Here is a 13,030-nt window from a genome sequence, read left to right on the forward strand (position 1 = left end):
TCATGCATTGACATATTTTGTCTTAAAAGAAAAACACAGTAACAAATGATACCAACAACTTTTTTGACTGAAAGGTAAAAGTTTCCCTTTGGCACGCTTTTGAACAATTAATGCAGACATGTCAAACACAAGGCCCGGGGACCGGATCCGGCCCGCGAAGTGGTTTCATGTGGCCCGTGAAGCCATCCTGGAAACAGTGAGGGAACGGCCCCCACTGCCTTGGCCCTGGCCCAGAGACCCTCCTCCTGCCAGAGACCCTCAGATCTGTCCACGCCCACCCAGTAGGCCATATGCACTCTAGCCACGCCCACCCAGTAGGCCACGCCCACCCTGGCCATACCCACCCGGCCCCCTGAGGGCAACCGCAATGCTGATGCGGCCCTCAATAAAATTGAGTTTGACACCCCTGAATTAATGTGATTTTTGCTGTTGTACGCACGCTGATAATTTGTCTAACCTTGGCGTATACTTTGTAAGTTTGAGAGCAACACATGCAGCACTCAGGCCATCTGTTAGTCTGTTTCTGGTGTCAGATTTGATATAATTCAAAGCTGAAAACAGCGCGCTCACTCCGGAGGCATTTTGGCTAGGAAGGGGCTTGAAAAATGGCTTTTTCCTGCGAAAATGTAGCCAAAGAGCGAGGTGCGCGTGCCCACAGAGAGGGCTCCAAGTGCCCCCCTTCTGGCACATGTGCCATAGGTTCGCCACCACTGAGCTAGTAGTTTGAAACAGAAACAGAAATTCTTGTCATCCCATCCTCAGTTTCTTAGTTTCTTCCTCAAGAGACTTGAGAATTGGATTTGGAGAAAGAATTAGTTTTAGGCAAAGGCCAGGAGACTGACAAAGGCATATATACCTGTAGAGACAGTTGCAATGATGGTCAGTGGCTTCAAAAAGAACAGGCACAACCAGATCAAAGCCATGCCTTCATTTTAGGCCTTTGCCTAAAACTAATTCTTTCTCCAAATCCAATTCACAAGTCTCTTGAGGAAGAAACTAACATTTAACATCTGTTAAATGAAGGGGCAGGGCTTCAATCACCCAGTCACACCAGCCATTTTGAAGCCAGTGGAGTTGCTGTATGTACATGTTTTATTCTTAAGATTTTTATGGAAAACATTAAAAAAAATTGACAATGTGCAATGATGCCAGGATGCAAACTCCATCCTTATATGCTTGCACATCAATGTCTGACACAAATACAAAGCAAAAAGGGGAAAAAATTGGACAAAAATACATACAGCACTTGGTTAGAAAAGGTGTTAGGGAAACACGTAGACTTTAAATCTGAACTTTTGTGTGTGTGTGTGTGTGTGTGTGTAATTCCAGAAAAATTTGATAAACAAAGTGTATATTTAACGTTGCTTGTATTAACAGCAGCAAGGATCGTATTTGCTCAGCACTGGAAAAATGAAGAAACACCAGTGGATGAAGAGACAATCAAGAAAATACTGTGCTGTGCTGAAATGGATAAGCTTACGTTGAGCATCAAAGAAAAAGAAGATACAGAATATTTTCAAACATGGAACTTATTTTATCAATGGCTGGAGAAACGGGATAGAGAGTAAGAACTTAACTTGTATTGCTAAGCAAAACAAATCAGCCCAGACAACACGTTGTTCATTAAGCGTTAATGAATTGTAATACTAGAAAATTAATAAAATATTATTTTTAAAAAACCCTTGATTTTGCCTGCTGACCACTGGAGGCGATTGACGGGGCAGGAAGTTCTCATCAACATGTCATCCAGCCTTTTGCATAATTTTTAAAATTTTAATTGTTTTTCTATTTATCTTTTTATGATTTGTAAGCTACCCAGAGGGACGGGGTGGCTCAGTGGGTTAGGACGCTGAGCTTGTCGATCAGAAGGTCGGCAGTTTGGCGGGTTGAATCCCGAGTGCCGCGTAACAGAGTGAGCGCCTGTTACTCGTCCCAGCTTCTGCCAACCTAGCAGTTTGAAAGCATGTAAAAATGCAAGTAGAAAAATAGGGACCACTCCGGTGGGAAGGTAACAGTGTTCCGTGCGCCTTTGGCACCTAGTCATGCCGGCCACATGACCACGGAGACGTCCTCGGACAAGTGCTGGCTCTTCGGCTTTGAAACAGAGATGAGCACCGGCCCCTAGAGTCGGAAACGACTAGCACGCATGTGCGGGGGAACCTTTACCTTTACCTTTAAGCTACCCAGAGCCACTTATCAGGGAGATGGGCAGCATATAAATTTAATAGTTGATAAGTAAATAAGCCTCTTCCAATCTGGTATTCTTCTAGATAAGCTATTCCAAGCTACTCCACGGGAATTACAGAATTTGTATCCGAAACAGCTGGAAAAGAGCATGTTATAGAAGCCTTCTTTTGTAACAGCTGCTTTTTTTTTAAGGCTACATTAAATCTTTGGATTCATATATACTGACCTGGTTCCTGAACTAACCCATTTTCCTGAATGACATTAACCAATCCAAGGGACTACAGTTTGTAGGAAAAAAATGCCAAGGAAAAAAAGTAAAAGTAGAACAACACTCTGATATTAAACAAATTTTGCACATCCTACAGCTACGTTTACACGCATGTGAAGTTTTATTGGTTTTAGGATTTTACAGTGGCTTAGTGTATTGGGAAAATGCAGCTTTGGGGGTTCATGATGGGGTGCGTTTTTCAGGTTGCTTATTCTCCAAAGTGCCTGAAGGCAGGACGAGAAGCAATGGATGGAAACGAATGAAGGAGAGAACCAAGCTAGAACTAAGGAGGAATTTCCTGACAGTGAGAACAATTAATCAATGGAACCATTTGCCTCCAGAAGTTGTGAGTGCTGGAGGTTTTTTTTAAAAAAAAGATTGGGCAACCATTTTTCTGAAATGGTATAGGGTTTCCTGCTTGAGCAGGGGGCTGGACTAGAAGACCTCCAAGGTCCCTTCCAGCTCTGTTATTTTTGTTAGGATGGGGATGGGGTGACGAGGTCCATGATTCAATGTAGTGTACAGTAGGAACCCAGAAATTAAATTAACTCAGTGTCTCAGTAATGTTGAGTCTATTGCGGGAACTCAGCCACCACACCTGTCTTTGGGGGATGAGATCAGATTCATGTCTGTTCTTTCGTGTGAATGCACTGACGCCTCCGACAGAAAACAACATTCCCCTTTTGGTGCGATGTTATGTGCCAAATGAGAATTAGCACTATAAAACCAGTGCAGTAAACCAATCCAGAGTGCTGTTTATCCCCCACCATGCAGGTGGATCGGTAGCAATTAGCTGAAGATAGAGTTGCCTCTTTGCTTTGATGTGGTCAGCTTTGGTTTTCTCAACAATTAAGCCCCGCTGGCCTCAGCTGGGAGAAATCTGATGCCACACTATTCTACTTTGTGCCGAGAGTTACAAATCACAAAGCTGTAAAAAAAAAACTGCAGCCCTTCCTCCCTTCCCTAAGATAAGAGTAAACCGCATTTCTCTTGGAATTAGGCCTGCCTTTTGACGAGATGGCTGGACTGGAAGATTTGTGGGGGAAAACAAAAAGTCCCAGGTAAAAACAAATTGCTGAAGATCCAATTTCCAACCATTCTCTTTCCTTTGATGAATTCGAGCAATGTATTTACCTCCTCTCTCTCTCTCTCTCTCTCTCTCTCTCTCTCTCTCTCTCTCTCTCTCTCTCTCTCTCTCTCTCTCTCTCCCTCCCTCCCTCCCTCTCTCTCTTTTATTGGGATGAACACTTCCACAAGCACCACCATAAAATGACTCTTTCTGTGACCTTGACTCCCACCTCTTTCGAAAACTAAAACCTGGCAGTTATGTTTGAGCACTTTATGTAATCGATTGGTAAGTTTTATTGATAAGATTTCACCCAGTGAATCTTATGAATGGCTTATTTCACCTAGTATTAATGCTATAAAGACCCTCCTACCAGTCTACTACACAGAGAGTTTTCAACTTGTAATCATTCAATAATAATAATAATAATAATAATAATAATAATAATAATAATAATAATAATAATAATAATTTGGAAGGGACCTTGGAGGTCATCTAGTCCAACCCCCTGCTCAGGCAGGAAACCCTATACCATTTCGGACAAATGGCTGTCCAGTCTCTTCTTAAAAACTTCCAGTGTTGGAGCATTCACCACTTCTGGAGGCAGGTGGTTCCACTGGTTAATTGTTCTAACTGTCAGGAAGTTTCTCCTTAGTTCTAGGTTGCTTCTCTCCTTGGTGAGTTTCCATCCGTTGCTTCTTGTCCTTCCTTCAGGTGCTTTGGAGAATAGCTTGACTGCCTCTTCTTTGGGGCAGCCCCTCAAGAACTGGAAGACTGCTATCATGTCCCCCGTCGTCCTTCTCTTCAGTAAACTAGACATACCCAATTCAGCAACCAACCGTTCCTTATATGTTTTAGCCTCCAGTCCCCTGATCATCTTTGTTGCTCTTCTCTGCACTCTTTCCAGAGTCTCAACATCTTTTTTACATCGTGGTGACCAAAACTGGATGCAGTATTCCAAGGGTGGCCTTACCAAGGCCTTGTAAAGTGGTATTAACACTTCACGTGATCTTTGTTTAGTGACCACTTAAAGTTAACAATGGCACCGAAAAAAAGTGACTCATGATTGGTTTTCACACTTGCAACCTTCTGCAGCATCCCCAGGGTCATGTGATCACAATTGTCGACTGACTCATCTTTATGACGGCTGCAGTGTCCCGGGGTCACATGATCCCCTTTTGCGACCTTCTGGCAAGCAAAGTCAACGGGGAAGCTAGATTCACTTAACAACCCTGTTACTAACTTGACAACTGCAGTGATTCAATTAACAGCTGCAGCAAGGAAGGCCATAAAATGGGGGCAAAATTCACTAAATTGTCTCGCTTGGCAACAAAAATTTTGGGGTGGGGGTCAATTATGGTCGTAAGTCAAGGACTAGCTGAACGAGAAACATCCTCGGCGTATGGCTCTCTAATTGAAAACCTCCAGCAATCAAAAAGTCATCCATAGCTCAGTGGGACCGCAGCTATTTTCTGTGAAGTGGTCCTGGGTTCAATACTAGACAGAACTGACATATATCTCTGCCTGAACTGCAAGCCTCTCAAACTCTACGGAAATTCTCAACCATCCTGGTCCTAGTTGTCCCAAAGGTGCTTTTCGAAAGGCAACTGAACTTTCTTGGTTTTTTTTTTCCTTGAAAACATTTCACTTCTCATCCAAGAAGCTTCTTCAGAACCTATTGCCTTTAAAGACGCTTAACTTACCTTCTTTAGAACTGAAGAAGCTTCTTGGATGAGAAGTGAAACGTTTTCAACGGGGGGAAAAAGCAACAAGAAGAAAGTCCAGACGCCCTTTGGAAAGCACAATCTGGGACAGGCAGTAGCCAAACTTCCACGGACATTTCAATTTACCTTCTCTATTCCATTCCAGACGCCTGGAGTATTCTTCTTCCAGGATCGCACAAAGAACTGTATTATAATGCAGACCACCACAAGCCCTTCTCTGAGGGAGAGAGACTGTTAAGAAATAGGAAATATAAATAGATAAAATATAAATAACTGTTGAAGACCCAAGGAATCGGAAGGGTCTTGTTTTAAAAAACAGTCATGGACCGCTCACAACCTCAGCTCAGTTAGTCTTTTATGACAAACTCAGCCACTGCCTTGGTGGGATAGTCAAACCAGACTCTCAGTTTAAAGTATGAGTTTGTTTGGTCACTGCTCTTTACTTCCCAACGTATGTATGGCTTCCAAATTCACTGGTGCCTTTCTTATCCTGAGCTTCAAGTTTATAATGTGTTGTAAAAGAAATTAGTCATCTGGCTAGTTCTCCGCTCAACAGAGTTTGTACGTACATGCGGCCACAGTGGTTAGAATTTTTAAAGGTGATAACCTCTGGAGATCATCAGACTGACCACACTTAATTGAAAAGAATCCTTCAGGATCCCAGAGGCAATTAGCCTTCCCACATTGCCATGCTCAATTTCCCACGACATCTTAAAAGCTCTCAAGACCTCGTTTACCTGCTCCACCATTTGATCTTAATATTCAATTTTTGTCACGGGACAACATGGAACACACGGAGAGCGGTCATCCTGAAATCTTGAGAAAGTCTGATTAAAATTAAATCCTAGTGACTTCCATCGACAAGATTGCATTCCTCTAGAGACTGATCTGGGAATAGGTTTTAATGAGCTCAATGGGCTATTTCTGAATAAACATGTCTGTAATTGTACTCCTCTCCTTAATAAGCCTGCTTTAAATTGCAGTGGTAGAGGAATCTGACAACTTTTTTTAAAAAACCACAGGCAAAAAATAGCTATGGCAGTGTGATATTTATCACCAGACAGGGTTACACTGCTCTGGAAGCAACCATTACCCCAGGATGTGGGAGGGGGGGGGGGGAAAGAAAGTTTGGTTTGGTTTTCACTTTGCAGTTCAGGGCATACCTAATGAAACGGAACTGCAAAGGATGATTGCCAAATATATTTTAAAATTTCCTAAATCCAGTGCTTTTTTTGTAAAAGAAAAAGGTGCCGGAACTCACACATGCCTTTTCTACCCTACAAGATTCCATCCAAAAAAGGTGCCGGAACTCCGTTCTGAGCGTTCTATGACAAAAAAAGCCCTGCCTAAATCTAAACTCACTTAACAACCGCCTTGCTTAGCAACAGAAATTTAGGGCTCAAGTGTGGTCCTACGTTGAGGACTACTTGTATTCTAAGTGTAGAGTTTTTCCTTTTTTTGTGTGTTTGCCTTGTTAGTGCTCTTATTATTCTAGCTCCAATTACTTTCCAAAGAGAAGAAAGCCAGTTCAGTGTACTGGTTAAGGCACCAGGCTAGAAACCAGGGACCGCGAGTTCTAGTCCCGCCATGGGCACAGAGTCAACTGGGTGACCTTTGACCAATCCCTCTCTCTCAGCCCTGGGACTAACCACTTCCAAAATCTTGAAAGGAGTCAAGGCTGACTTGAAGGCACACACACACACACACACACACACACACACACACACACAACTTTAAAAGTGTAGAATACTTGCACTGTGTGATCACATACACCCAGACCACACACATTTGATCTTAACCAAACAAACCCCAAGAAGTGATATATTTAGTTAATGTTATCATCTGCCCTTATCCATGTACATGTGGCCCATTTTTAGATTACTGAATTTTATCACTTATTGGCCACTGAGACCACAATAAAGATTTTCTTTTGCCTTCTTCAAATTACCGGGGAAAGTTACACGTCTATCACACCTTTTTTTTTTTAATGAAACGTTCATCCAAAGTACCGTGTATATATAACACTCTCAAAATATATTTTTTTTCAATTATATTATAAAAAAAAAGATTCTCAAACAATGGTCTAAATAAATTTTCTGTTCCTGCACCAGCCCTGTGGAATGATCTCCACCCAAAGATCCAGGTAGCTCTAACCACATTAGTCTTTAGTAAAATCTTGAAAACCTGGCTCTTCCCTCAGGCATTGGGGTCAGATTATTAGTTAAGCATGCAAGGAATTAAGATTGTGAGATCATTTTTAGTGGTCTTAGTTACATTTCTTGTGTGTGTGTGTGTGTGTGTGTGTGTGTGTGTGTGTGTGTGTGTGTGTTTAAAGTGCAATATTCTGTTTTTATATATCTGTTGTAAGCTGCCTAAATTCACTGTATGAGATGGGCAGCTGTATCAATTGTATAAATGAATAAAAGCCATCAAACAACGTGAAACAGTAGCATGATACAGGTGTAAAAAAAAATCATGGTACTGAGATCCATAATAATCCAAACATTAACACACGTTGGCTGCATTCACATAATACGCTTAACCCGATTCCAAACTTAACCCATGTTCTTAATTTATGTAGTGTATCTCACCATAAACTAAATAGGATGTGTTAGCACAAAAAAGCTTAAAAAAAACCCTACCTCTAACAATAGTTTAAACTAATAAAGCGCAGTATTTTGCGTGAATGTGCTGTTCCACTTGATTCAATTAAACCTATCACATAACTGCAACCTCTTTCTTCTTTCTTTCCCCCTTCTATACTTATGAAAGAGGAACAGAAACAATATCATTTCAAATGGTCTTTTTACTGTATTGAGATTTTCTTTTTTGTTCACTGTTCAGAGTTCCTTCTGGCTATATATGGGTAGCCACATAACTCTGTTTAATAAATAAAAATAATTAAAACTAGCGAGCTTAGCAAACTGCAGTCATCCAAATGCAGTAACATGCCTTGCTCCTTGAACAAAGTACAATATGCTACACATAGACTCCATGCCAACCGTGATTTCATTGCAATTTAGAAGTAGGAATGTCTAATCGGAATCTGATGGACATTCTGGCTCTTCTTGAATTTATAATTTTGGGATTCGGGTTTGATGATTCCTTGACTAAAAGTAAATAGGAAATTATCTAGTAAACCCCAAAGCATTTCCCTTCCAGGTTGATCTTTATTCATAGAAATGCATTCTCCACTTGTGTAGTCACTTTTGGAACATTAAAAAAAGTTGGGAGGCTGCAGACCACTGCTTTGCTCGGAAGTATGCCCAAGTCCTCAAAACAACACACACATACACACACACACAGAAAGAGAGAGAGAGGGAGTAGAGGGAGATATAAGAAGCATCTAGGTTGTGTGTTTGGGGTGAATCCATGTATGAGTATGGATTGACAGGGGGTAACTTCACCAGTTTGTCTTCTAGTAAAGGAGTGTTTTCTGATGGAGTCATGTTCCCACTGGGTCATTTTGTTTTGAGTACCTCCAATATGGTCTCTACATGCCAGGGCTGTTCTCATCTTTCTTTGATCAGATATCCTGGATTGCATACAATTAACTGTCAGAATGCCAGCTACCAAATAGAATCCATGACTAAGCTTCCCTGCAAACCAGCTAGCCATCTGTCCCCCTCTGAATGAATCGCCGATGAATTCTCAAATTCCCAAAATCACCGACTGCCAAATATTTAATGTCGATCGAAATACCAATTCAAATATTTGGCCAGTTATTCCCACAAACATTTGACTGGGTAGGCCACTTCCAAAGACTCTTCTGGGATCAAAAACTGTGACGAGAGAATTTGGGCAAAGAATGGGGGTCCACCTCTTTTCTGAAGCAATAACGGAGGCTCAACGACCCAACTTAAAATGTCCACCATCACACACCATCCATGTGGAACAATAAGTAAATCGTAGAGAGCGAGGCAGATGCCAAGCAAGATTGGTTTCGGTAGCACAAGCTCATGCAAGCCAGAATGTACGATAAAAACAACAACAACAAGCGAGTTACCGGTAAAATGCCTTACAAAGAGTCAGATATATTCGCGTGGACAATGCACACAGCCCCTTCTCCAAGGAGACAGGCGGTTAAGAAGTATGAAATATAAATAAATAAATACATTCGCCTTTTGTCTCTTTCTCCCTGGAAGTGCTGAGAATCAAACTACAAGCAATATCGCAAAGGAAATAAGTACGTTGTTTTTTTTAAATGGAAACCTTATCTTTGCCCTGAAGATACCAGCTAGTCTGCAACTACCGGTAGCCACCATCTTTTAGCATCCCCCCCCCCCCGCCCCGCACTTGTCCATATGTGATACAGGAAAGAAAATACAGATGGGGTTACGATGGCACGTAGTGTTCTATGAGGATTGTGTACTACCCCAGAGTTGCCTTTTGTGAATTAAGACAGTTATACGTTTTTGATCAATATATATTTACAAAAGATAGTAAACATCCCTAATCATATCACACTATAATGGTTCCAAGAGATACACGAGAAACAATTTCCTATTTTAGATGGAATGAGAAAGAGCCAATCAGCCTAAAGGTGGATCATGGGATAAGGTGAATTAAGAACGATTTGCCGAGGGCTTTCTACTCTAGTACCTATTTTTACCCAAACTGGGCTTGGAGTACCTCTCCTCCAACTTGGCTGAGAAGGTGAATGTCAGTTGGGCGTGATCCTACACAGACCCTCAGTTCTTTTAGCTGTAAAATGGGAATAGTAATAAAATGGCCTGGATAGTGAAACACGTTAAAAACGTAATACAATAAAGCAGTGGTTCTCAACCTGTTCTTCGCCATGGACCCCGCCCCCTTTAAATAACTTTTGTGGCCACGGACCACCAAGACTTAAGATTTAAATCATCACATTTCTTCAAGCCTTCGCAGACCCCCTGTGACGACTCCACCACCCCCACCCACCCACCCCGGCCCGGGGTCCGCGGACCACAGGTTGAGAGCCCCTGTAATAAAGGATTTTTAAAAAGACCGTATTGAACTTACCACTGAGGTTCAGCTACCCAAATCTCATATAGTCCTCAACAAGGCGGGAGTTAAAAGTCATCCCAAGCATCAAATCCATTTGCAGTCAGGAACGTTGCAGCTTTCTTTCGTTTGCTGCTGGACGGCTCCTGAATCAGCTGCAGGCAAATGAAAAGGAAGAAAGAAAAAAAAAAAAACCACACCAATGAAGCTTCCATTTCCAATTCATTCTGCCATCTGAGTCAGGAGGGCAACAATGAAGAAATTCTCCCAAAATATTTTTTTTGGGAGAGAGTGTGTTTGGTCCACTCTTCCCCTCCAAGGGAAGAGTCGTCTCCTTAGTATTGATGGCAGTTCAGCAACGCCGTGAAAAGACGCACAAGCTCTTGAGAACTAGCATTCGCTGTGGATGCCACTCCCGGGGTCGGTACAAAAAAAGGTTATGAAAGAGCCATTTCATTTCATTTTTAGTGAAAATATATTCTCATTGTTATTCCCCTTTTCCAAGCACAGGTACACTCCCTCTTCGTCCCCAGAAGCAGAGTGGGGAAGAAGATATATATGTATATATATATATAATAACTCCGGTATGAACTGTTTGTACTGTACAAATTGCAGAACTTAGCACATACAGTACTCCTAGCTGTAACATAATGAGGCTGCTTAAACTGTGTCCCTATCCTTTCTTGCCAATCTGTGATGCAAGAAGCTGCCTTGAATCTAGTTTCATAACAGGTTCTCAATTCCACACCTACTCACACAGGAAAATCCTTTAAGTCCCCAGTCAATCCAAGAACCGTATTCCCTTGAATGATTATTACAATAACCCTAGTCTCTCCTGGTCCGATACATACCCTGTCTACATCCGTACATTTTAATAATGTAATCATTTGACTCCAAGTTGTAGAGGGCTAGATCCTTCTGAGTTCAATGGAAGCAACAAAGAAGTCTCGTGGGCGGAACAGACGCGAGAGAAATCTCAGAGAAAGAGTGTGGTTACCTATTTGGTCTACCTGAAAGCTTTCAGAACTGTAAAACAGAACTATGTGAACAACTATAAATAATAATAATAATAATAATAATAATAATAATAATAATAATAATAAGAAGAAGAAGAAGAAGAAGAAGAAGAAGAAGAAGAAGAAGAAGAAGAAGAAGTAGTTGGAAGGGACCTTGGAGGTCATCTAGTCCAACCCCCTGCTAAGGCAGGAAACCCTATACCATTTCAGACAAATGGCTGTCCAGTCTCTTCTCTCAGTCAAGCGGAAAAATTCTTATTTCCTTAAAACTACATATTGTACTCCCGAACAGGTGTGAATGATGGAACTTGTATCTAACAGATCCAGAAGGCAGTAGATTCCAAAAGTCTAAAGTATCACTGAATATCCATACAGATTTTTTTTTCATTTGCCATGTGCTCTAAATTCTGGATTTATTTTATTTTTTTTCTTTCATACACTATAATCCCCACCAAACAGTTAGAACACGAAGGCTGAGGGAAAAGCAACAGCTTGATGACGGACCCAAAGTCAAGCTTGAGTTTTAGAGCTGAATCCCCCAGAGGCAACTTGGCCCATGGTGGACTTCAAAAAAAAAAGCAAGGTGGCGGAGTGTTGAGTGCAAAAAAGAGCAACAAAGATGATTGGGGGGCTGGAGGCTAAAACATACAAGGAACGATTGCAGGAATTGGGCATGTCTAGTTTAATGAAGAGAAGGACCAGGAATGACATGATAACTGTGTTCCAATATCTAAGGGGCTGCCCCAAAGAAGAGGGATCAACCAATTTTCCAAAGCACCCTGCAGGCAGAACAAGAAGCCATGAATGGAAACTAAGCAAGGATAAAACCAACCTAGAACTAAGGACAAATTTTCTGACAGCGAGAACAATTAATCAGTGGAGTGGCTTGCTTCCAGAAGTTGTAAGTGCTCCAGCACTGGAGGTTTTTAAGAAGAGACTGGACAACATTTGTCTAAAATGGTATAGCGTTTTCTGCCTGAACTGGGGGTTGGACTAGAAGACCTCCAAGGTCCCTTCTAACTGTTTTTCTCTTATTCAGGAAGGAGATATATATATCACCATGCTGAGACTCAGTGCCTGATCGAGACCAAGCCAAGTTACTCACGGACAACCTTAAGTGGATCAAATAATGCTTTCAGTCATTCAGCTGATACTAGCCAGACAGCAAGTGTTTGTAGCCCATATCTGTATTCCAACCAGCAAAAAAAAAAAGCTCCTGTCTCTAATCCTTTTAACTAGAGATCAAACCTGAGACATAGTGAAGGTAAAGTATGTTCTGCCAATGGACCGCAGCCCCAGTCCTTTGCATCGACAGGCAAACGTAAATTTAGAAACACGTTACTGGGTAAAGAAGCCAAAAAAAAAAAAAAGAAAAAAGGAAAGTATAGGATTAACCAGCCACGTGGTTCAAAACACTCACATACAGCAATGGTTCCGGGTTTCAATCTCGGTTTCCCTGAGCAATCCATTGATTCCGCAAGCCAACATTACCCCGCCCAAAACGGGGAAGGAACGCTCCTGGTTATCTTCTTCTTTAGAAAACATGGTCCATTTCTGTGTGCCTCCAAGGAGCCTACCTACTAGTCCATCTGCAGGCTGAAATATTCTATCCTGACTTCCAAAGTTATTTCATGGAAAGACAGAGAGAGGACGAGAGAGACAGAGACAGAGGGAGAGAGAGAGAGAGAGAGAGAGAGAGAGAGAGAGAGAGAGAGAGAGAGAGAGAGAGAGAGAAATATTCTATCCTGACTTCCAAAGTTATTTGATGGAAAGAGAGAGAGAGGAA

The 13,030-nt window shown here is 41.7% G+C and overlaps 1 long non-coding RNA gene across 1 annotated transcript in view; it reads right to left on the reverse strand.

The window, feature by feature from the left end:
- The window catches only part of LOC310642464, a 127,257-nt gene that overhangs the window by 35,324 nt on the left and 78,903 nt on the right, over window positions 1-13,030 (reverse strand). The window contains exon 5 of the long non-coding RNA XR_014492909.1: window positions 10,247-10,383. This is a non-coding gene — a long non-coding RNA (uncharacterized lncRNA). The remainder of the gene's footprint in view (window positions 1-10,246; window positions 10,384-13,030) is intronic.

Source organism: Vipera ursinii (genome assembly GCF_947247035.1).
Source record: "Vipera ursinii genome assembly, chromosome: 6".
NCBI lineage: Eukaryota > Metazoa > Chordata > Lepidosauria > Squamata > Viperidae > Vipera > Vipera ursinii.